The 24,069-nt window shown below is 48.9% G+C and overlaps 1 protein-coding gene across 2 annotated transcripts in view; it reads right to left on the bottom strand.

Moving 5' to 3' along the window:
• Window positions 1-24,069, bottom strand: part of TUBGCP6 (tubulin gamma complex component 6) — a 747,379-nt gene that overhangs the window by 682,787 nt on the left and 40,523 nt on the right. The window lies entirely within an intron of this gene.

The following is a 24,069-nucleotide window of genomic DNA, read 5'->3' as shown; positions in this document are numbered from 1 at the left end:
CTGTGCAAGGGTGAGCATCTTGAACTTCTCCTGTTTCAGGTAAAGGTTCAAGATCCTGAGATCCAGGATTGGACGAAGCCTGCCATCCTTCTTGGGTTTCAGGAAATACCGGGAGTAGCATCCCTGACCCCTTTCCTGCTCTGGAACCAACTCTATTGCACCCTTTCTTAACAGAGTCTGGACTTCCTCCTGCAGGAGTAACAGGTGTTCCTCCGTACAAAAACCTTGGCAAGGAGGGTAATTTGGAAGGAATTCCCGAAAGGGAAGACCATACCCATTTTCTACGAGATTGAGAACCCAAAGATCTGATGTAACCGATTCCCAATCCCGTAGAAAATAGGTAAGCCGACCCCCTACAGGACCCGCATGATCCTGAATGGCAGATCTAGGGCTTCTTTTCTGTGGCTGGGGGGTTGGAAGAGGTGGAGGAGGAGGAGGCCTGACGTCCTTGAGGACGAGCCCTTTGCTTAACCCTGTAAGACCTGTACAAGGGGTTCTGTTGCTGCTGCTGCTGACCTTGCCAGTATGGGCAAAAGGTAGAACGTCCAAAACCTCTGTACCTTTTGGTAGATGAACCCCAGGTTTGCAGCCCCAAGGATTTGGCAGTAGCCCTACTGTCCTTAAATCTCTCTAAGGCTGCGTCAGCTTTTTTTCCAAAAAGTCCAACACCATCAAAAGGCAGATCCAATAGTGCGGCCTGAACGTCCGCCGAAAAGTCCGATGACTTCAGCCAGGCAGATCTCCTAGAGGCAACAACGGTTCCCATGATGCGAGCAACCGAATCCGCAGTGTCCAGCCCACTCTGGATCACCTGGCGTGCTGCCGCCTGTGAGTCAATCAACACTTCCTCAAAAACCTTTCTGTTGTCATCAGGACTTTTAGGAGCCAACAGACGCAAAGAATCCTTAAGGGCATGAATGTATCTCCCCATAAGGCAAGTGGCATTAGTTGACTTCAAAGCCATACTTGCCGAAGAAAAGGACTTCTTAGCAGACTGGTCCTGCTTCTTGGCATCCTTATCCCCAGGCACTTGAGGAAATGCGCCCACAGTCTTTTTAGAACAAGCCGCCTGTATAACAAGACTTTCTGGCGAAGGATGAGATGTTAAAAATTCAGGATCCCCAGATGCAACTCTGTACCGTCTTGCAACACTTTTAGACACTGCTGGAGCAGTTAGAGGCTTGCTCCAAACCTCCAAAATAGGCTCAGTTAAAGCTTCATTAAAAGGGAGCAACGGCTCAACCACAGAACTTGGGGAATGGAGAACCTCAGTCAGAAGATTAGATTTAAACTCTACTGTAGGCAAGGTTAAATTCAAAAGTTCTGCAGCCTTCCTCATGACCATGTGGTATGGCTGAACATCCTTTGAAGGAGCATCAGACACAGAAGGCAGCTCCCATTCTGGAGAAAGCTCAAGACCACTAGCCTCTGCTAGATCTTCAAAACAATCATCATCTTGAAGCTCACCTTCCTCCATCTCAGCCTCAGCCTCCCTATACCTTTGCTCTCCCAAGAGGCGTTGAGCATCCCTCCTAGATCTCTCCTTCAACCTCCGCGCTGTCGGATTCGTGAACGACTCCGACGGCGTTGGGATCGAATCCGAAGGTCCAGGGCACTGTTCACGAGGTCGACTCAGAGCAGGCGACGTCGGTATCTGCGCCGATGACCTCGGCGGAGCCGAGTACTGCCAAGGCGGCGTCGGAGCCGGCATGAAAGGCATAAAGGGAGCCGGAGCATAGGAGTGGGGAACTCCTAAATTAAAAGCCAGAGGACCCATAGGACCCGAAGGTGCTCCAGAGGGGTACCATTGTCTGGAAGAGACACCATACATAGTATTTAAGAATCCCGAAGGGTCTTGAACCGGGGCAGGGAAAGGAGGGTGAGAACCCTCAGACTGACCCTTTTTAGGTTCTGGATTCCCCTCTTCTTCCACAGGAACAGAACCCTCGTCCAATGGAACCTCTTCATCTTCCCGAACCGGGGACGGGACCGGAGACGGATTCGGAACCGGAGTCGGTGAACGAGCTCGCGATTCCGAAGGTGAAGCCTCACCTTCCATATCCAAAACCACCGGCGAGGGGGACACAAAATCCTTTGCATGCTTCTTCTTAGGCGACTTCGGTCTCGAGTCCGAACTCTTACCGGAATGATGTCAAGACCCATGTCTTCGTTTCTTATGTTTTTTCTTCCACTTCGAAGCATGATCAGACGAAGACCTCGAAGGCGACGCCGTACGGGATCTTGATCGCGACCTCAACTTCGTCCTCGCCCTTTTCGAACGCGATCTCGAAGTCTTCTTTTCCTTACTTCCCCTCAACTTCGCCATCAGAAGCTTGGTCTCCCTTTCATGAAGCGCCTTCGGGTTCATTTTTCTACACGAAGAGCAGCTGTCGACATCATGGTCCGAACTTAGGGATCAGATACAATCCTCGTGCGGGTCCGTGATCGACATAATTTTGCCGCACTCTCCACAAGGCTTGAACCCGGTATTCTTAGTCGACATCGCTGGAGACACAAAGAAGCAAGTAAATCTAGAAAATAGCAACAAAGTTACCAAACAGCTACAGAGATTCCCCGAAACCGTTAGCGTCGATGACGCGGAAAAAAGTGAACTGATGTCATCACGCCGGCGTGGGCCTATTACAGTGTTGGTGACGTCAGCGGAGTCGCGTGCGATGCCATGCCTCTATGACGTCGTCCACGTCGGCGCAAAGCTACAAAAAGAATTTCCGAATGTTGCTGAAGCAAGGGGGATATTCACAAGGTGAGGAATCCACTGGCAGATGTATCTATCAGAAAACAGCATTTTGTAACGTAATATTAATTTTAGATCACATGTACAGATTTATTGTTCTCACCTGTCATTAGGATATGAAATAACATCAACAGAATTACTTGCCGAAAATAAAAATAAACTTTTTTTTATAAATATTGCGCACTTATGTATTGTTAATCATGTTTTTGTATTGAGCTGTGATTTGGGCACAGTACAACTTACACAGTTCACACAGTGTTGCAGATTGATCAGGATCTTACATAGGATGCAATTTTGTTTTTTAAACTACAAACAGCAATCAGAACACAACCTAAGCAGTGAGGTACAGTGGTTTACATTCCATAGTAAGCAATGTCGAGCATGTCTTGGCATATCTAATCATCTTAGTCCTTCAATGTGGAAGTTACACAACATGTGCAATTATATCACATCAGGGTTCTCCAACAAGTAAACTGTCATTGGTGCCAAAAAGTCCTTAGGTCTGGAAGTCACAGGCAGCTCTTCAGCATTTATGTCCAACTGTTCTTTACAGTACACTAGGTCCTTGACCCACTTTACTACAGTTGGGACCGTTTTACCCCCCAATTCATTGCAAGGGCATTTTTCGCTATCAAGGTGGAGACAGCCACTATGAGCTTGTTGCATGGCTTAAGCCTTTTTAGCAGTCCCAGCAAGCAGATTTCAGGCGTACATGCAACTCTCTCCAGTGTTATGTCCGTTAATGCCCGAGTCAAATACTGCCAGAATTAGTTTTTTTAGGTGCTGAGGAATTCCCTGGCGCTCTAGAGAGAATACACTAAAAGTACCTTCAAATATATATCAAAAGAACTGGTGCATGCTGAATGGGGAAGACAGCACCTGGCTTCCCACCACCCAATCAGTCGATTAGGTATGCCTTGCTAACAACAAAATACTGCAGCACTCATCATAAGTATGTTACTCTCCTCGAACTACTAGTAGTAGTAGTTCGAGGAGAGTAACATACTCACTCTTTAAATTTACAGGCTGAAAGAAGGTGGAATGAATACAAAGATATACACAAAACCGGCGAACTTTTAAGGTACGAATCCGGTTCTTTAAACTTCAAAAATGGGGGAGGTAACTATAAATAGTGCACCCAAAGCTAAGAGTATACTATTGATTTTAGGTTTTCAACCAGTATATTAAGAAAACGGAAAGGGACAAATAAACTGGGACGTTAATAATTGGAGGTTGACCTGCTACACTCGAGGTAAGAAAGGCTGATATAGATTTAACGTTTGAATTGTGCATTAAGTTATACCGAGCTTATTAGTGAAAAGAATCCTAATCTGGTTATAGGTACGAAATTAGAAGACCTGCAATACATTCCGAAGATATAGGAGCTGAAAGAGGGAGATAAAGATAGGAAAGCAATAAGAAAACTTGAGGTAGGCTGTCAAACAAAAAACAAAAAACAAAAAACAGTAGCATGTTTTGCGTATTGATCCAAAGTGCAGCCCTAATTCTCAATGAACATGGAGTGAAGATGTGAATTTTCTATCCAAACAGGGAGTTGAATGAAGCCAAGTGGAGGTAAATGCAACCTATACCACTTGGGGATTATGCATGTAGGATAATAAGAGACTCACAAATGATTTTGGTCAGAAATAGCCACTTTCCTTATGTTTTGGTGCATATAATGCTTTATACACAGGATAGTGTGTAATATAACAATATACTTGCTTTTCTACTTTGATTTTATTTGTCACAATTGTAACATACTATAAAAACACGGTGATGATGCAAAAATTTGTTGAATGAGCATGCAATGCATGGCTTTGTAAGGGTTCTTATGGAGCACAGAGTTGTCTCAAGAGGTTTGAGGAGGCTCTGCAAGAAACTATTTATTGATTTGAATAAGGTTATATAAAATATTGTTTGTATCATTTCCAGCCCTGAGGAAGCCGATGGGTTATGTATTACCTCGGCGAAACACGTTGGCATGACATTGGATTGGAAAATAAAAGAAGAAACTGTTGAAGAGCCTTGGGATTGATTTTGAAACCATTGGATTATTTACTTTAAGAGACTTTGATTACTGTGATATGATGAGCACTGCCAGAATTTGTGTATGGCTTTACAATCCCAAGCTAGGTGCATGAAATCTGCCCTGTCCTCCCCCCATCTCACACATCGAGCATCTTCTCGCAATCCAAATTTCAAGTTTCACAGGAGTATAGTACATCTGGTGTAAGAATATGTAATGTATTATTCGAAGGTTACAAATGGCAGCTAGACGCCCGTCAGTGCACAACATGCCTCCCAGTCTTCCCCAACATAGGTGCGGCAAGCTTTCTATTCCACTTATCAAGGGAGACAGACCTGGACACATCAGTTTCCCTTTGGGAGGCGTTATACAATCTAGTGATCAACCCCTAACTCTCCCCTAATGTCAACACAACTTGCAAAGCTTTTAGCATCTGCAGCTTGTACAGTACAGTGCAGTACAGTGTTCTGACAGCCATAAGCATTCTGGTATAAACAAATCCTTGCATATACATATCCCCATGTTTATTGATTCCTGTATTTTGCACAATACCCAAAGCACCACGTTCCTGCGCCACTGAGATACCCGGATGTGCAGCATTCGGCATTACCGGCGCATATAGGCTTTTACTGCCTGCATGGCCACCCAAAGCCCTCCATGCTTTAAGAGTGCAGTTGACCGTGTCTAGTTCTTTCCAGTGACCCTCAACTCTATTATGCAGGGCCATGGCAATCAATGGAACCGGGTTAGCAATATCCTCCTCCACAGCTAAGTGCTGCAGATATTGTTGTGGGAAAAACCAATAGTGTGCGAATTGCGCTTGTGCACACAAATAATACATTTGCAAATCTGGGCCGTCAAATCGCCCCTTTTCAAACAGTAGCGTCAGGGTGTCCCAGCCACATCTCAGCTGTTTGCCTGTCCACACCAAAGCCAACAGACACGACTGAAGACTCTTGAATACTGCCCTGTTCAGAACTATTGGAATATTTAACAGATATAGCAATTTGGGAAAGATGGTCATCTTCACAACAGCTATTCTATCAGGCAGTGACAGTCGGAGGTGTGTCCACCTGGCCTGTTATTTTGGCTATAGCTCGTCCATAGTTCATACTAAATCACCATTTCAGGAGATCCCTGTGCACCTAGATACCCAAGTGCCGGACCGGTTCGGTTGACAAAGCCAGCAGGAACTCAAGCTCAAACCCTTTAGTGCATTCTGTTATAGGGAAAACCATGGACTTCGCCCAGTTTATACATAGCCAGAGTACCGTTCAAACCAGATATATTCCCGTAAGAGTGATATCAAATCTATCGCAGGTTCCCGGACATATAGTAACATATTGTCAGCGTACACTGATATGGCAAGCAGGCGCTGCCGGAAACCCAATGCAGCATTGGCATGGCACTGCCGGATTTTGTATGCCTGTGGTTCCAGTGCCAAGGAAAATAGCAATGGAGAGAGAGGGCAGCCCTGCCTGATACCTCTACATAAGCCAATTGGAGGCGTTATCACTCCATTAACGTGTATTCAGGCCACTGCGTCTGTATATAGAAGGTGCACCCACTTCAAGAAGAATGACGGTATCCCTAAAAGCCGCAAAACCACAAACATATACCCAGTGTATCGAGTCAAATGCTTTCGCCGCGTCCAGTAACACCGCAGCTTGAAGCTTGGGGTCCAACTGATGCAGCACAGTAAAAATAGTATTCAGATTATATGTGGTTGATCTTTTGGGCACGAATCCTGATCGATCGGGTAGGACAAAATTTGGGACCAAAGGTGGAAGCCTGTTGGCAATGATTTTCGCCAGAATTTGTGCGCCTATATTTATTAATGACAACAAACTGCATGATTCGCAACAACTGGCCTTTTTATCTGGCTTCAATAGTGTTATAATGAGCACGTAGAGCAGAGTGGGAGGCAGTACACCCTTTTCATACCCTTCGTCAAACACCTCTAGTAATCTCGGGGCCAGGATATGCAAGTAGGTTTTAAAGAACTCACTCGGCAGCCCATCCGGCCCGCCGCATAAACAGATGGAAGGGACATTATATCTTCCTTTACATCCTCGATCGACCAAGGCTGGATCAGATATTCTCGCTGACCCTGGGACAGCCAGCCCAACACAAAATCTTCTAAATACCTGGAGATCTCGCAGTTCTGAGCTGGCCTATGCCCATGCAAACTAGTGTAGAACTCAGAAAACACTTGACTAATTTCTGGAGTGGTATGGTATGCTGCATAGTTACTATCCAGTATTTTAACGATATGTTCCTGCACCCTCGGCAATGAAAGTGTATTCGCCAGAGATAGACTTGGCCTGCTCCTTTCCCCATACAGCTGCGCCTTGTACCTCCTAGATCGGTGTTGAACCTCCTGCTCGGCAACCTGGTTATGCTCTGTCACTAACTCTCTAATTTGAGCTAGGAATGTGTGTGAAGGGCTCTGTTCATACCTACATTCCGGCGCATGTATCCTGTCATCAATATCTTGCAGCCTATTCCTCAGGGATTTTAAAATGCTTGCCTGCACCGCAATGCATTCACCCCGTATTGTGACTTTGAAAGCCTCCCACAATGTACCAGCTCCGACTACAGTTCCTTCATTTTCCAGTAAATAGTTTGTGATAGCTGCCCCGATCGTGGTACGGAAAACTTGGTCAAGTAGGGATGTTGGCTGCAACCTCCACTGAAGGGGCAGCCGCACATGTGCGGGCATAGCCAGCTCTAGGAGCACTGGGTCATGGTTAGACAGTGTTTTAGCCAGGAGCTTCACTGACACTGCCACAAGATCACATCCTTGGAGACAAACCAATAGTCCAGCCTAGACCACGACCCGTACACCGTCGACACAAATGTACCCACCCTCACAGGAGAATTCCTGCACCGCCATGCATCTACCAACCCCTCAATCTCCATTATTTCCCCAATCACTAGCACAGCCTGTTTCCCATGCCATGCCGTGGTAGCCGAGCGATCAAGCTGTGGATCTAGATAGACATTCAGGTCGCTCCCCCAAATAAGGGAAAGATGCAATATGCCTCCAAATATTATTATAGAATGCAGGATCATCCAAGTTGAGCCTGTATGTGTTTACAAATAGTATGTGTGTGCCTTCTAAACATCCCTGTATCAAGAACACCCTTCCTTAATCATCCACTTCAACATGGGTTCGAGTGAACGAGGTGCCCCTCTTAACCAGCCCCAATACACTCCTGGAGTACGCTGAGTGCAATGCAGCCACGCGCACGGCAGCCCTTCGGCCCCCCACATTTTGTTCTGTGTGTTTGGGTAAGATGTGTCTCTTGCAGGAACGCCACTTGGATATCCTGCCTATCCAAGTATGCTAGTACACTGCACATTTTTGGGGGTTGTTTAGACCATGCACATTCCATGTTATCAATTTAATAGTCTCACCTGGACATTACATTATCTATTCCTAACCCACCAGTTCCATTGCTGCCGACATATCCCCACTACAAATTGCATATGGTTCACCACTACATGTAGACTGCACTGCAGCTGCATCACAACACAAACACCCACCCCACCCCACCCACTTCAGCACCCACAACATGCAAAATCCATCCCAATAATGAGTTAACATAACCACCCTTCGGAACATTGCCCAGATATATAAGCGGGCATACCCATCAGGGAACACTAGAGAGCGGTTATCCTCCCACTTGTCAGGGAGGTGTCTGAACTTGTCCATTAAAGTAATGTGTCAGATCAATATATGTCCTGTTACTGAAGGCATCTCCCTCCAGTAACCTTGCAATACTCACAAACCACACCGAGAGTGTCCAACAGACTAAGTCCACACCTGAGGCAGCGTCTCTCTAATGGTCCTCCCCTTCCGCTACTCTCCGCCACCTATCGCCTGTTCTCGCCTTCATCAAGCTTGCTGCATCAGGCTGCTGACCAAAAAGTCAAAGTCTACTACAGTGCACTAATCCTCATTGCTCCTCTTCATCCGGATCGTTTGCTGCGTCTCGACTGCGTTTTTTTTGTGATTTTATGTACTCAATTGCAGACTTAGGGTTAGTGTAGATTCTGGCGGTTCCATCTGTTCCAACTCGTAGGCGTGCAGGGTATAGCATGCCATACGGGATACTCTCCGCCATTAACATCTTCTTGACAGGCAGGAATTCCCGCCTCGCAGCCTGGACTGAAGCAGTGAAATCCGGGTAAAAGGCCAAATCATTCCCATGGTAGTTAATGGAGCCTTTTTCGCGTGCCAGGCGTAGGACTGCATCGCGATCCGTATAGTTTAGCAGTTGTGCAATGATAGGACTCAGAGGGGCACCAGTCGAGCCGCCAGCGTACAGTGTGCTATCGACATTCAGCATGGCTGACAGGTTCTCCACCCAAAAAATCTCATTGAGCATTTCCTCTACGTAGAGCTCCAATTTGCCTGTATGGGTCGACTCCGACAGGCCTCTGATCCTCAGGTTATTGCACCTAGACCTGGCCTCCAAGGCCTCATTATTGGCTTGGATGATGGCTATGACCTTTTCCATGTTTAGGGCTTTGGATGATACACTTTGTAGGCCATCTTCTGCATCAGAGATGAATTTTTCGGCTTTGCCGAGCCAGGCACCTTGTTTGTCAAGCATTGATGACATATGATCCATACATAAATTCAGAGCATCGATCTTCCCATCCATTGATTGCAAACTGCTCTGCATGGCCAGGATCGTTGCCTCCAGTGTCGGAGTTTCTTCCGTCGGAGCATCTTGTTTGGAGTCCGAGGGAGGCAGCTGCTGCGACCTCCTAGGCTTCCGCATTTCGAAGGTGAGGCGTGGTTGGGTATGGTCTGTCTTACCCACTGTGGCTAACAGTCCAGCTGTGCTGTCAGGTTTTACCGGCATCCACAATACCAACCTGCAGCGTCCCCTCTAAGTGACCAGTCCAAAGCAGGTTTAGTGGTCAGGAGGACGTATGAGCTCCTGGCGTCTTTTTCCAGGCCTTTTATCGCACAATGAGCCCCCACCACTGCAATTTAGGCTCAACCAACTGGGTCATAGATAGATCCAGATCATCCATCCGCACATCAAAGGAGGTGATAGAGTAGAGTCATGCATCGGGGCTCACCTTTCTTCCAGGTGAGCACTGATCGAAAGCCCAAGCTCCTACACATAGCTCCCTCAGCATCATATGCAACAGCACCTGTCCTCAATGGGCCCCATCCGTCTCAGATCACCAGCAGCCTCCACCATAGCATGCCATATATAACTTCACCAGCCAGGGTAAGAGCCATGCATCATTCGTACCGAACAGTCTGGTAGGTGCCTTGTATCCAGGATGTGTAAACGCACCATTCTCTGCCAGCCAGTCAGTCACAGCTCCAGCTCGGCAGACCCCCGCCTCCTGCGGCAGCAATCCAGGTAGCAGCAGCCTCCTGCCACACAGCTTGGGTCAGTTTTCGCCCCTTAGCCCCGGTTCAATGCTGTCAGGCCGAGTGGCCTATGGAGGGATCTCATAGTACCGCAGCGGCGGAGCATGAGTGATGACACTGACCATGTCATGTGATGTAATATGGAATATGTGACGTCATCAGCAGTGCATTGCAGGCGCGCAAGTTATAGTGAGTCCAACTAACTATAACGTGGGAATTTCAATGGTTTTATGTCAGTAAAATTTCCAGCTAACTAGAACTGGTGTGAAACCTATGGTTTTTTCAGTGAATTTAGGTTTAAATATTTTTATTGAAGAAGTACAGTGGTGTAGCAGTGTAAAACAAGAAAAAGACCGGGCAATAATAGACAGTTCCCAGAGAGCGAATTAACTGATACAGTCTTCAGAGCTCACCGCCACCTTCGTGGTTCTATAGTCTAAATCAGGCGAGAGCCGCTATGGTTGGTATCCTCAAGCATTGCAGTCGAACGTCGAATAGAAAGCAAATGGCAATCCCTCTGTACTTCACAATGAACATAACAAACTACCCCAACAACCCCCCAAACCCATCCCCTTCCCCCAACTCTCAGTCCGGTGCCGTGCAAGAAAGGTTCTCAGACACTCACAAGCCCTCTCCCTTTGTGTACCCAACCCACTTGCCCATCACTCCTCCTCCCTCCTGGCCATTCAGGTGATCGGTGGTGTAAGCCTAAGGAGTCTCAGATATCTGGGGCACGTAAGCTCCATGAATTCAGTAGCTAATAAAGCATGGAATGGTTGCCACAGCTCTGTGAATTGGTCGATCTCCCCAGCTAGTGTAAGTGAAATTTTCTCCATACCCAGTACATGCCACAGCCTGTGTAACCAGCCCGTGATCGAGGGAACAGTGGAGGTGCGCCAGTGTATTAAAATGTTCTGCACAGCGGAGCCCAAGGCGATGGCTATGTGTCTCCCTCTCCGGGATTTCAACGGAAACGTTAAGGCATTAGGTAGGCCCAGTAAGGTATAGGCCGGGAAACAAGGCAATTCTATGCCAAAACATTTATCAATTTCATCGATCACCTCCTTCCAATAGTCCTGTAGCAGTGGGCATTCCCATAAGATATGCGTTAAAGTCCCAATGTGCCCACAAGCGCGCCAGCATGTAGTGTCTATGAGCCTGTTCATTTCGTGCAAGCGTTCAGGAGTGCGGTACCAGTATGTCGAAACCTTGGTGAAGGTTTCTGTGAGCCCCACATGATATGCAGAATGTCGCGCTCGGTATGAGATCTGCTCCCATTCTTTGTGGCTTAGTGTTCTCCCAAGTTCCCTGTTCCATCTCTCCCTACCAGGGTTATAGATGTGTGTGGACGGAGGCTGTAGCGTTTTATATAGATCCGATATGAGTTTCGCATCCGAAGTGCGCGTCGCCAACCAACGCTCATAGGGGAGCAGGTTCCTGTCGGCCGCATCCCGCACCTGAGGTTGCAGTGCCCAGTGTCTAACCTGCCAATATCGCATCATATCCGCCTCGACCAGCTGGTAACTCTCTTTAAGGTCCTCAAAGGGGAGGACCCCACCCTCCCCGTACATATGAAAAAGCGCCCTGCAGCCTTTCTCTCGCCAATGCGCAAAGGCACCCGGTTCCGTCCCTGGTGTGAAGTCTGGATTGTCCACAATAGGGGTGAACGGAGAGGGGAACGTGGTTAGCTCGAACCGTTCGCAAGTAGCGTCCCATACCCGCAGCGGGACCCTAGTAACATATGAGGCGTAAAGGTTCGGAGGTCTGTGTTGTCTACGCAGGAATGGTATTTCCTGCAGTGGACGGCCCGCCACCGCCTGATCTTGGAAGAGCCAGTGCCTGTCCGACTCCCATCTGCTCCACTCCACCAGGTACCTCAGCTGTGACGCCTGGAAGTATTTGTGAAGGTCAGGGACACCCAGTCCACCCGCCTCTGGCGCCAGGGTCGTCAGTGCTCTCTTCATCCGAGGCACACGGCCTTGCCAGACAAATTGGGATCGAGCCGTCTGCATCATCCGCATCCATCCTTTAGGGGGCTGTAGCGGAAGTGCCCGGAAGAGATATAGGATCTGTGGTAGCACAGTCATCTTCAGCGCTGCTATCCTGCCTAGCCACGATATCGTCCCCTTGTTCCATCTCCCTAGTTCCTCTTTCACTTTCTTGCCTAACGTCTCATAATTAACCGCTACCATCGCCGACAGTGTGGGGGCCAGCAGGATACCTAGATAAGGCACATGGTCCCGTGACCACCTCAGTGGGTAACGCCTCTGCAAATCAAGTCTCGTCCCGGGTGTCAGGGAGATATCCAATGCCGTGGATTTCCCCATATTCATCCTGAACCCGGCCGTTCTCGCAAAAGCCCCGAGCTCTTCCATACACGCGGGCAAAGCCCTCCGTGGATCCTCTAGCGCAAAAATGACATCGTCTGCATACAAGCTAACCGTGTGGGTATAACCCCCCATCCGCACTCCCGTAGCATCTGCATTTCGTCTCACTCTCTGGGCAAAGGGCTCCATGTAGAGGGCGAAAAGTAAAGGGGACAGCGGGCACCCCTGTCTCGTGCCGCGTTCAATATTGAAACGTCTTGAGCCACAGCCATTGACTCGCACTGCCGCTGACGGGAACTTATAACAATTAAAGACCATGCACCTAAATTTCTCCCCTATGCCCATTCGAGCCATCACCCGTTCAAGATACGGCCAATGCACCCGGTCAAACGCTTTCTCGGCGTCGACGGAGAGGAGCATCCTTTCCCCCGGGATCCGGGAAGCCTTCTCCAGTACGTGCACCAACCGCTTGGTATTGTCTACCGTTTGCCTGCCGGGTATAAAGCCGGACTGGTCCGCTTCAATTAGTCGGGGGAGATATTGCGCCAATCTCGCAGCCAAGATCCCTGTGTAGATTTTTAGGTCAACGTTTAAGAGGGAGATCGGTCTGTACGAGCCACACTGAGCCCTGTCCTTCCCCGGTTTGGGTATGACCGATACCGTGGCATGCAGGAGATCCGAGGGGATAGCGCCGGGCAGCTAAAGGAGTTAAACAGTTTGGTCAGTATCGGAGCTAGGACGGAGCAAAACGTCCTATAGAAGAGGGTGGTGTATCCATCCGGACCCGGAGCCTTCGCGAGTTTTAGCCTAGCGATCGCCGAGATAACTTCTTCTATCCTAATCTCTCGATCTAGGTAGTCAGTCTGTATTTGAGCTAGGGACGGAAGAGTCACTGAGTCCAGATATTCATCAGGGTCTCCAGTCGCTGCCCCGTCCTCCGCGTAGAGCTCGGAGTAGAACTGTCGAAAAGCCTCAGCTATGTCGGCGTCTTCTGTGACTGTGCGCCCATCAGGCACCGCAAGTTCTTTGACTCGACGGCATTGGTGTGCAACTCTAAGCTTAGCTGCCAATAACCGGCCACAGCGGTCCCCCCCCCGTGTAAAAAGCGTGTTTCAAGCGGAGAGCCGCATACTCAGCCCTGTCCAGATCTAGAGACGACAGGAGCTTCCTCGCCGCTTTTAGCTGTTTCCAAATTCTGGGAGCCCCCGTGCGCCGATGCACCTGTTCCAATTCCCTGACCTTGTGCGTGAGTTCTTCCCGTTTAACTTTCCTTTCCCTATTTTCGGTTGCTGATATTGATATAAATTCTCCCCGTAAGACCGGCTTAAGAGCCCCCCATTGAGTCGCCAAGGTGGTGTCGGAGTTAGCGTTGTGCAGCTGAAATTCAGTCACAGCCTCAGTGATACGCTGCACCACAGGTTTTTTGTGTAAAAGGGCGTCCCGTAGGCGCCAGACTCCGCGCTGAACAGGGATCGACGGGGGCAGAAAGGTACCCGAGACCGGAGCGTGGTCCGATAGGGAGATGACCCCGACCTCCGAGGCAGTGGCCATGTCCCGAACCGGGCCTGAAACCAGCAAGTAATCTAGCCGTGCATACGTTTTGTGCGCGTGTGAAAAATATGAGTAGTCCCTATCCGTGGGGTGAAACCCTCTCCAAAGATCGTGCAAGTCGAGTTCAGCCAAATGTGTTTTCATAGTTTTCGATAGTTCCCCAGTCTGTGGAAAGCGCTGTGCTGATCTGTCTAGTGAGGAATCAAATACCATGTTAAGGTCCCCCCCCAGAATGAGATGTCGATCAGGGGATGCCGTGACATCTATCAACGTGGTGTGGAGGAAGTGTTCCTGACGCTCGTTTGGGCAGTAAACCGACCCCACCGTGAAATGCAGAAGCCCCAGCTTAAACCTGTACGCCAGTAGTCTCCCTTTTTGTTCAGCTAATTTGTGTAGCACCTCACCCCTAAAAGATTTAGATACCAATATAGCAACTCCCGCCGTTTTAGTGGAGTGGGAAGAAAAGAACTGAGTGGGGAAGGCACGGGACCGCATTCTATGACAATCACCCACCAACAAGTGCGTTTCCTGTAACAGACAGATGTCCGCCTGCGAGGCCTCTAACATGGAGAGAACCGCCCTTCGCTTCGTGGGGTTGTTTAGGCCTTTCACATTCAAAGTCACCACTTTCAAGCCTGCCATACCAGATCAATGTAACCTTCCAGCACTAGGCAAGCGAAGGCGGCCAGTGCCAATCCCGTCTGTGAATCGGCCCGTGAGGTCCGGTTTAGCTGAACGCACATAACAAAGACACCGGACTGAGTTGCCCCGAACACCCCCCTCCCGGATCCCAGGGCTCCCGAACTCCAACTCCCCGACCCCCGCATTCCCTTCCCCCTTTCCCCAACTTGAGCCTCCCAACCCATCCCCCTTAACCGTTTGTAGTCCAAAGAGTCCCAGGCCTGCCCCATACGGACAGGTCTGTGGTAAGTTACCTTCGTGGGCGACTAGCCACCAGCACCCCGCCCTCGCATTCCCGCACCCACCTCCTCCCCAAGCCCGCTTTATCAATAATGCACTGTCAATCTCCCCCCGGAGTTCTATTAGGCGGTCAGCGCCACTTCTCCCTCGACCATCGAGGTCTCGGTAGCTGTTCGAATTGCGTCCGCCATTCCAGATCTTACTGTCGGCGAGTCCGGTCTCTGCGTGGCCCTCTGCGGCCTGTGTCTCGAGACTCTCCGCCAGCCACCGTCAGTTGAATTCCTCCTTCTTCGTGGCGTGGACGACTCCTCTTCCTCCGCCGTGATCCCTAGGACTTCGCAGACATCTTGAAGAGAGCGCAACTGGTGCGACTCTCCATTCCATCGGAAAATGAGGCGGAAGGGGTGCCCCCACGAATAGGGCGTGTCGTGTTGTCTTAGGAAGTCCGTTGCAATCTTGAATGCCCTGCGTTTCTGGAGCGTAGTCGCAGCTAGATCCTGGTACAGTGCCACTTGGTGATCTCTGAACACTATCGATTGCTTCTTCCTCGCTTCGTACATGATCCTCTCTTTTAGCGGGAAGTCAGGAAGAAAAGCCAGTACATCCGGCGGAGGTCCATTCGCCCGTCGTCGCGGGCCTACTCTGTGAGCTCTATCAATCCTGATAGGGAATTCCGCAGGTTCGCCAAGGACAACGCGGAACAGTTCTTGCAAATAGGCCACTATGCCGGCGGTCTCCTCTGTGGACGGCACTCCCCGGATTCGTATGTTGTTCCGTCTTGCTCTGTTTTCCAGATCTTCGTTATGTAGTTGGAGGTCAATGTGTTGGTCCCTGAGGCGGAGGACCTCCTGCTGCAAGTGCGTAATCTCATCGTCCTGCCTTTGCGTGGAGCGCTCAACCGCTTCCACCCTCTCCCCAAGACCATCCACCTCTCTGCGCAGTTCTCGTACTTCACCGGCCACTTCCTTTTTCAACTCCTGAAAGTCGTCCCTCAAAGTCCCAAACAGGGACTCTAAAAAGGATCTGGTGACCGGAGGCTCACCGCTGTTCCCCCCCTTGCGATCCGCATGCACCTCCTGACTGTGTTGAGGCCTTGTCCCCTTTGCTGGTTGGTTTATTGAGCATTTCCGTGAGCGTCCGACTGCCTCCTTTGCCGCCTTTCTGCCCGGCCATCTTCCTCACTGTTCCGCTGCTCGCGTGTGAGCTCTGGCAGTCCCCAGCTAATCCGTTACCCGGTCAGGCCCGTGCTTCTGGCCTGCACCTTCGAGAGCCTCCGCTCTGTAGGCCGGTCCTCAACAAGTCCTGCGACCCACGTTCGAGCCCCCGGCTTCCGGTTGCTCAGGGAGAGCCCAATGGCACTCGGCGCTTTTCCCAGGTTACCCCACCGCCTTTGCAATGGGTAACAGGCGTTGTCGTGGTTCCCCGGCCTCTGTGGTGTGAAATGTCTCAGACTTCCGACCTCTTCGGGGCAACCTGGGGCTCCACTGGGGGCTCGGCACTTCGATACACACACCCAGCCCACTCCTCACCTCTGGTGTCGAGTCTGTGGGGGGGAGGAGGGGGGCTCTGACAGGGGCCCCGCTCTTGGCCGCCCGGTGCCGGCGCCGCGGCCTACCACTGCCCCTCAATCCCTGGTACTGCTCACGGTCAATCCGCGATGCCCCGGGGCACTCCGCACCCCTCTCGTGCCTGTCCCAATAATGGCGTCCCAGCACTGTCCGGCTGCTGCTTTCCGGGCCCCTATCCGTCCCTCCAGCCGCGTTCTAGGGGGCAGGCGTCGTTAAAATTGCAGGATCACCCCTGTGTGGCGCACCTAGAGTCCTCGCTCCGCCGGGCGCCCACACTCGTTCTCCCGGTCCACTCCTCACCACTTCCGGCCAGGGGGGTTGGGAGCCAGGGCCCCGCTCCGTCTCCGTGCGAGCGCCCCACTTCGGAGCTCGCCGATCCAGCCGTCTGCCTCGTGCCTGGATCCCCGCCTTCCAGAAGTCCGCCTTGGGCCGTGTGCTATCTCTGGCTGGTCGCGGCTTCGGACCTCCGCCAACTAGGCCGCGGCCTCAGGTAGATTTGGGGGCGGGAGCGGGACCAGAGCACCCCTCCTCGCCGGAGTGCCGTCCTGCGTGCTCCTGGTATGGGTCCACCGACTCACGGGACCTCCCGGGCGACACCGCTCTTCTTTGAGCGCCCGGCTCTCCGCTACCTCGCTCCGGCGGTGTCCTGGGCCCCTGTTCTCCTCCCGCGGGGCCGGACGCGGCCTCGCGTAGCCGCGGGGCCGGGGTCCTCTGTGCCGTCAGGCGTCGGGCCGGAGCACCACAAACTCCGGCGGCCAGCGCAGCAAAGCCACCGGCGTGCGGCCGTTCCCCTCCAGGCCCGTCTCTCTGCTCTCCGGAGGCTCGTCTCCCTGCTCACCGGGCCGGCGCCGCCTCAGTTGGGTCCTCTATGCGGGCCGCCTCGTCACCTCCGCTCCGTGCTCCAGCGGCCGAGACCTCCGCCATCTGTGCCGTGGCTCACCGGGGGACCGGAGCTTCGCTCTGCTGTGCCTGGGGATCTTCTCGCCCACACCCGGTCGCCGGGCTCGGCTAGGGGGGAGAGAAGCTGTGATTAGGGCTTAGGGCCTTGGCGGGCGCAGGAGCTCGGGCAGAACACGTCCGTTCACTCCGCCACGCCCCTCTTTTCAGTGAATTTAATAGGTTTTTTAAATGCTAATTCCTAACTATAACTGGTGTGAAACCTATGGTTTTTTCAGTGAATTTCATAGGTTTTTTAAATGTTAATTCCTTTCTATATCGAGTTTCTAACCTATGATTTTTTTTTTAATTTGCTGTTTTGTGTAAGTATTAATTATTATTTTATTTTTTTTTACAATTTTTTCTTCGGGCGCTCTGGGTGCGCGCTCCGGTAAGCTCTCCGGAAAGCGCACCCAGAGCTCTACTTTCGTTCGTGAAACAAAATATGAATGAAAAGTAAATAATAACGCAAGACATTTAGTACCATACATATAAAAGCAGTTTTCTTTTTATAAGGAAATGAAAATGATTTTGCATTTCAGTGAATCTATCAAAACGTCACTTCGGCGCGCCGCGTAAGCGCCCCCGGAAGCGCCTACGTTCGCGCCGCGTATGCGCCCCGGAAGCGCCTACGTGCGCCGCGTGTGCGCCCCCGGAAGCGCCTACGTTCGCGCCGCGTATGCGCACCCGGAAGCGCTCCGGTGCGCGCAGCGTCAGCGCTTCAAGTCATGTGACCTTAAAATAAGACTTTTCATTGGTTGCTAACAGTTTTTTTTTACAAAGAATGAAATCCCCACCCATTTCCTTCACTTCTTCTTTCACTTTTGTGACTGAAAGACCTGTTTTTTGCACTTGGATCTTTCTTGGTTTACCATGGCTGCCAGAGAATCCAGCAGTGAAGATGAGCCTGAATTCATCGATGAAGAGCCTCCTCAGCCAAAGGTGAAGGAGCATTTCATTAGGAAATTTCTTTCAATACCACCTAACCAGAAAAAGGTGAATGCTCCAAAAGTGGAGTGCAGGATCTGCAAACAAGTCCTGTCACGGGGTGACCCCAAAAAGAAATATTCTTTTGGGAACTTTACAATGATACGGCATGTGGAGAGGAGGCACCCCCAGAATTTTGCCCGGGAAAGTGTCAGGGCTCTGGCACAAGAGGTTCCCAGTGATGGGGCCTCTACATCCACCGGAGGAGCAACTACTTCTGGGAGGGGGCGATCGCAGGAGCTCGTGCCAAATATTCAACCTGCTTTCAACAATGCTGTCCTGAAATGCAGATACTGCGATCAACTCCTTACCTATGGGGAGCAAAGTGTCCTGCTCATGGTTCGAGCATTGGAGAGCCATCACTGCCGTTCCCACCCCTAATTTTTTTTTGTTTTTTTTGCTCCTGTTGAGCAGTTTCCATTCCCTGTTTTTGTTTCTGTTCTTAAAAAAAAGAAGAAAAAAAAAAGTTATTTTCAGAACTACCTCCAATTCTCATCAAAGAGCTATATTCTTAAAAAAATGAAAAAGAGTAAGTGAAATGGAGTGCATTGATAATGAAAAGGAAAATGAGTAAGAAAGAACAGAAAGGTATGAGAGGAGAAAGGAAGTGAAGTAGGGGGACTGAAAGAAGGTGAGTGTTGGGAAGGAAAGTAAGGAGAAGAAGAGTGAATATGGGGAATGTGGATATTCAAAGAAAATGTTGAAAAGTAACGGGGGTGTGGAAGGGTAAGAAAAGATGCATTGCTGGAGTTGAAGTCTGAAGGCCTCATTTATGAAGCCATGCGTCACTTTAACGCCACCAGAGCGTCACTTTTTGTGACGCATCAGTACAGTAAAAAAATGCACCTTATTCAGTCATATTTACAAAGTGGCGCATCTAGGTAGATGCGTCACTTTGTAAGCCCCTGCGCCACATTATTCCAACGTCAGGTGTAATGTATGCAAAAGGGACGTATTGACGCAAGAAAGGGTCGTAGAGGTGACGCAGTGAAATCTATGAGATATCACTGCATCACTTTTATGACGCTGTTGCGTCCAAATATTACGCCTGTTTCACAGCAGACGTGCAGGCCCTTTCACATGGGGCCTGGCCCCATGTGAAAGGATGCATTGCTGGAGTTGCATCATTTTTGAGACACACTCCAGCAATACATCACTTTTGCGCTTACAGATACGTCTGAAATACTGACGTATCTGTAAGAACTTCCAACATAATACGTCATAAATTTAATATGACGCATGAGTAGAAGACGAAAGGCCTCATTTATGAGGCCATGCGTCACTTTAACGCCACCGGTGCGTCACTTTTTGTGACGCACCAGTGCTGTAAATAATGCACCTTATTCAGTCATATTTATAAAGTGACGCATCTAGGTAGATGTGTCACTTTGTTAGCCCCTGCGCCACAATATACCTACGTCAGGTGTAATGTATGCAAAAGGGACGTATTGACGCAAGAAAGGGTCGTAGAGGTGACGCAGTGAAATCTATGAGATATCACTGCGTCACTTTTATGACGTTGTTGCTTCCAAATATTACGCCTGTTTCACAGCAGGCATGCAGGCCCTTTCACATGGGGCTTGGCCCCATGTGAAAGGATGCATTGCTGGAGTCACTTCATTTTTGTGACACACTCCAGCAATGCATCACTTTTGCGCTTACAGATACGTCTGAAATACTGACGTATCTGTAAGAACTTCCAACATAATACGTCATAAATTTAATATGACGCATGAGTAAAAGACTGAAGGACTCATTTATGAGGCCATGCGTCCCTTTAACGCCACCGGAGCGTCACTTTTTGTGACGCACCAGTGCTGTAAAAAATGCACCTCATTCAGTCATATTTACAAAGTGACGCATCTAGGTAGTTGCGTCACTTTGTAAGCCCCTGCGCCACATTATTCCTACGTCGGGTGTAATGTATGCAAAAGGGACGTATTGACGCAAGAAAGGGTCGTAGAGGTGACACAGTGAATAAACTGGGGGCCTCTTTTATGAAAAGTGACGCATCGCTGCGTGAAAACAGCGATGCGTCACTTTTCAGTGCGCACTCCTTGCGACATTCCTGATGCGTCATATTTAATGTATGACGAATCATGTCGCAAGGAGTTACAGATACGCCAGTATTTCTGATGTATCTGTAAGCGCAAAAGTGACGCATTGCTGGAGTGTGTCACAAAAGTGACGCAACTCCAGTAATGCGTCCTTTCACATGGGGAAAGCCCCATGTGAAAGGGTTTGCGTCAGTCTTACGCCTGCTGTAAGGCAGGCGCAAGATTTTGACGCAACAGCGTCCTAAAAGTGACGCAGTGAAATCTAATAGATTTCACTGCGTCACTATTACGAGGCATTTTGCGGGGGAACGCCCCCCTCTGCATACATTATACCTGACGCAGATATAATGTGGCGCAGGGGTTTAAAAAGTGACGCATCTACCTAGATGCGTCACTCTTTAAATATGGCGCAACGAGGCGCATTTTTTACACCGCTGGTGCGTCACAAAAAGTGACGCACCGGCGGCGCAAAACTGTCGCAAGGCCTTCATAAATAAGGCCCTGGATTTTCCCCATGCTTCGCTCGCTTTTTTTTTTTAAATGCCCCGCGGGACCCTATTATAGCCCGTACATCAAACCTAGGGGGTCAGGGGGGGGGGGGGTCTACCCTGCCCCCTTATAGTCATTTCCCCCTTTTTTATGTCACCTCTTGTGTCTCGATCCTACCGACACACAAGATGGCGGCCGCTCCGGACTGTTTCGAATGTTTACAGACACCCGTGAGCCAATCAGCTTTCCATGGGCAAGTCGCGTAGCACGCCCGGTGCGCTCCCCGGTGCGCGTACCGGGGCGCGCCTATAGATATATATATTTTTTTGAACCTAAATTACTCAAAATCCACTGGAGCACATATCTTGAGACATAGCAAAGGCACATCGGGCTACCAGTCCATACAATTTTGCCAAGTTTGGTGGAAATCCATTCAGCCGTTCGGGCTAAAAGTGAGGTCGCCCGCCCTATGGAAATTAACATGGGGAAAACGCGTTTTGGGACCCCCCTTTATCTCGGCCCCCGCTTGACAAATTCCCCCCAAACGTACAGGGAAGGACCGGGGCGCCGCAAGGCCATTTTGAGGAAATTTTCAGGCAGATTCGTCAACCAGCGCCAAAGTTATTCCAAATAGAATTTTGAGATTTAACATTGAAAAAAAATCCTAACTATAACTACCTACTGGCGACCGCCAGTAGATAATATATATATATATATATATATATATATATATATATATACACACACACACACACACACAGAGAGAGGGTAATCGATACACATATTGGGGAGCTCTTTTGGTCAGCCCGCTACATCCATTGGTTTGTTCAAGTGTCAATGATTTTTTGATACTGCCTGCCACTGCACATTGCATGGTGCAAAGAGACAGCCCCACTCCAGCGAGTGGCTTTCTTCTCTGTGAGTGAGAACATTTTTCTTCTTCATGTCCGCATAAAAAGTAGTCCTCTTCAGTACTGGGAACAGCAGGCAAATCTCTGCTTTCTTTTCATGTTTTTAATGTATTTTACAAGGTGTCATTTTTTTTGCAGTTTTTTGCAAACATATTAACTTTATATTTAGACTACGTAATTTTGACTTTTTATTACTTTAAGATTAATACGGACTATTGCATATGTGTATAAGTGTTTAAAACAGCAACAGCAGCCAGCCAATCCGAGTGATCGCTCGCAGGAAAAAAAGGGGTCTCTCCACCAATCACAGGTCTCCATTTTTTGACCTGTGCTCTCGAGGGAGGCTTGCAAGACTTTCGCAAGCTCAACTGTCAAAATATATAATTATTTTTAAACTTTAATTTAGCAAAAACTACTGAACGGATTTACACCAAATCACAAAAAGCACAATCTGCAGACCATAATCTAGCTTCCTGCCACATTTGGTGTTATTCCGTTCAACCGTTTTTGCTGGAGCCCTGCCTGAAGAAGTCTCTTTTGATTGCCTCCACACCACTCCCCTCCACTGTGTCACTGGTAATCCAGAAATGCACCACGGGTAGAAAGGAAGACAGCAGCACAGCACAGGTTTACCAATCTTCATGTTTCTGTCCTCCTTAGTTCTAACAAAGAGACCAACACGTTTCAGCTGTAGCCTTTAACAGGGTTGTAAGGTTACAATAGTGAAAGTTGTGCATTTAAAGGGAACAACCCCTTGCCTACACTTCCGTTAAACAAAACAACTACACTGCTAACTCTCCTGAAGACATGGCACATTCATGACTCAATTTTGAATCAAGAAATGACTCACTCTTTATACACAGAACATTCCACAACTTGTCATGCACAAAGTAGTCCAAAAGTAGCATCTTTTTGGAAAGTTATGTGGAAATTTGCCAAACAGTGGCAAAGTTATTAGCAACAGAAAAAAAGTTTTCCCTATGAAAGAGCAGACTGAACTAGAACTACCTAATAGCGACTAGAAAATAAATAAATATGTTATATATATATATATATATATATATATACATATACACACACACACACACACACACATCTGACAGCCTTAGGATGTCCTCCCCCCCAACCTCTTGCTTACCTCCTCCAATTTTCAGCTCCCGTTACTGCTGGTATTAGGACTCTGTGACCTTTACAACTGCTAACCAGTGCTAAAGTTCTTGTGGTCTTTCCCCTAAACATGGTAGTATTGGTTCATCCCCAATTAGCATATTTAATTTACTTATAAGTCCCTAGTAAAGTGGTACCCCTTGTACCCAGGGCATACAAATTAAATGCTACTAGTGGGCTTGCAGCACTGATTGTGCAACCACTGAAGTAGTCCTTAAACCAGGTCTAAGGCCTTCCACTGTTGAGCCTCTGGATGCAGTTTACACTGCCATGTTGACCTAACAAACCCTTTTGCCAGGCCCAAACCTTTTTATTTTATACATATAAATCACCCCTAAAGTAGGCCCTCTATAATCCACAGGACAAGTACAGGGCATGTACTTCTAAGTTTCACATGTCTTGGTAGTGAAAAACTACCAAAGATGGTTTTCCCTTGCAAGGCCAATCTCTCCCATAGGATAGTATTGGGATTACCTTATTACATTTTATAAGTTTGTAACTGGGGTATTTGTGTCACAAATTCTGTTGCATGTACAGTGTGATCAATGCAGGGATGTGACGAAACGCATTGTGTTGATATATATATATATATATATATATATATATATATATATATATATATATATATCCAAGCACAGGTTCTCCTGGCTCTTACACCCTGCTCTAGTTGGCAGGGAAATAGGCTCCTGATGATAGCAGCACTTATACAGCTCTGGTGGTCAAGGAATCATGCCTTCAGCCAACCATGGAGTCAAACATTTTGAAACGTCCATGGGCTCCTCCAAACCTAGAAAGGAATCTTCTTGCTGCTGGTATTCAAAATCCACGGGCTTCCAGTTCTGGTAGTGATTTGGATACCAGACTGAGGTGTCTTAGAAGGGGCACTGCATCACTTTGTCTGGATGACTCACATTTACCTTGGACACTGCCATAATGCAGAAAATGGGAAAAGGGGGTAGGTGGGTTT

This window comes from Lissotriton vulgaris, chromosome 1_1 (assembly GCF_964263255.1).
Source record: "Lissotriton vulgaris chromosome 1_1, aLisVul1.2, whole genome shotgun sequence".
NCBI classification, from domain to species: domain Eukaryota; kingdom Metazoa; phylum Chordata; class Amphibia; order Caudata; family Salamandridae; genus Lissotriton; species Lissotriton vulgaris.
This window is presented reverse-complemented; position numbering and strand designations above follow the sequence as displayed.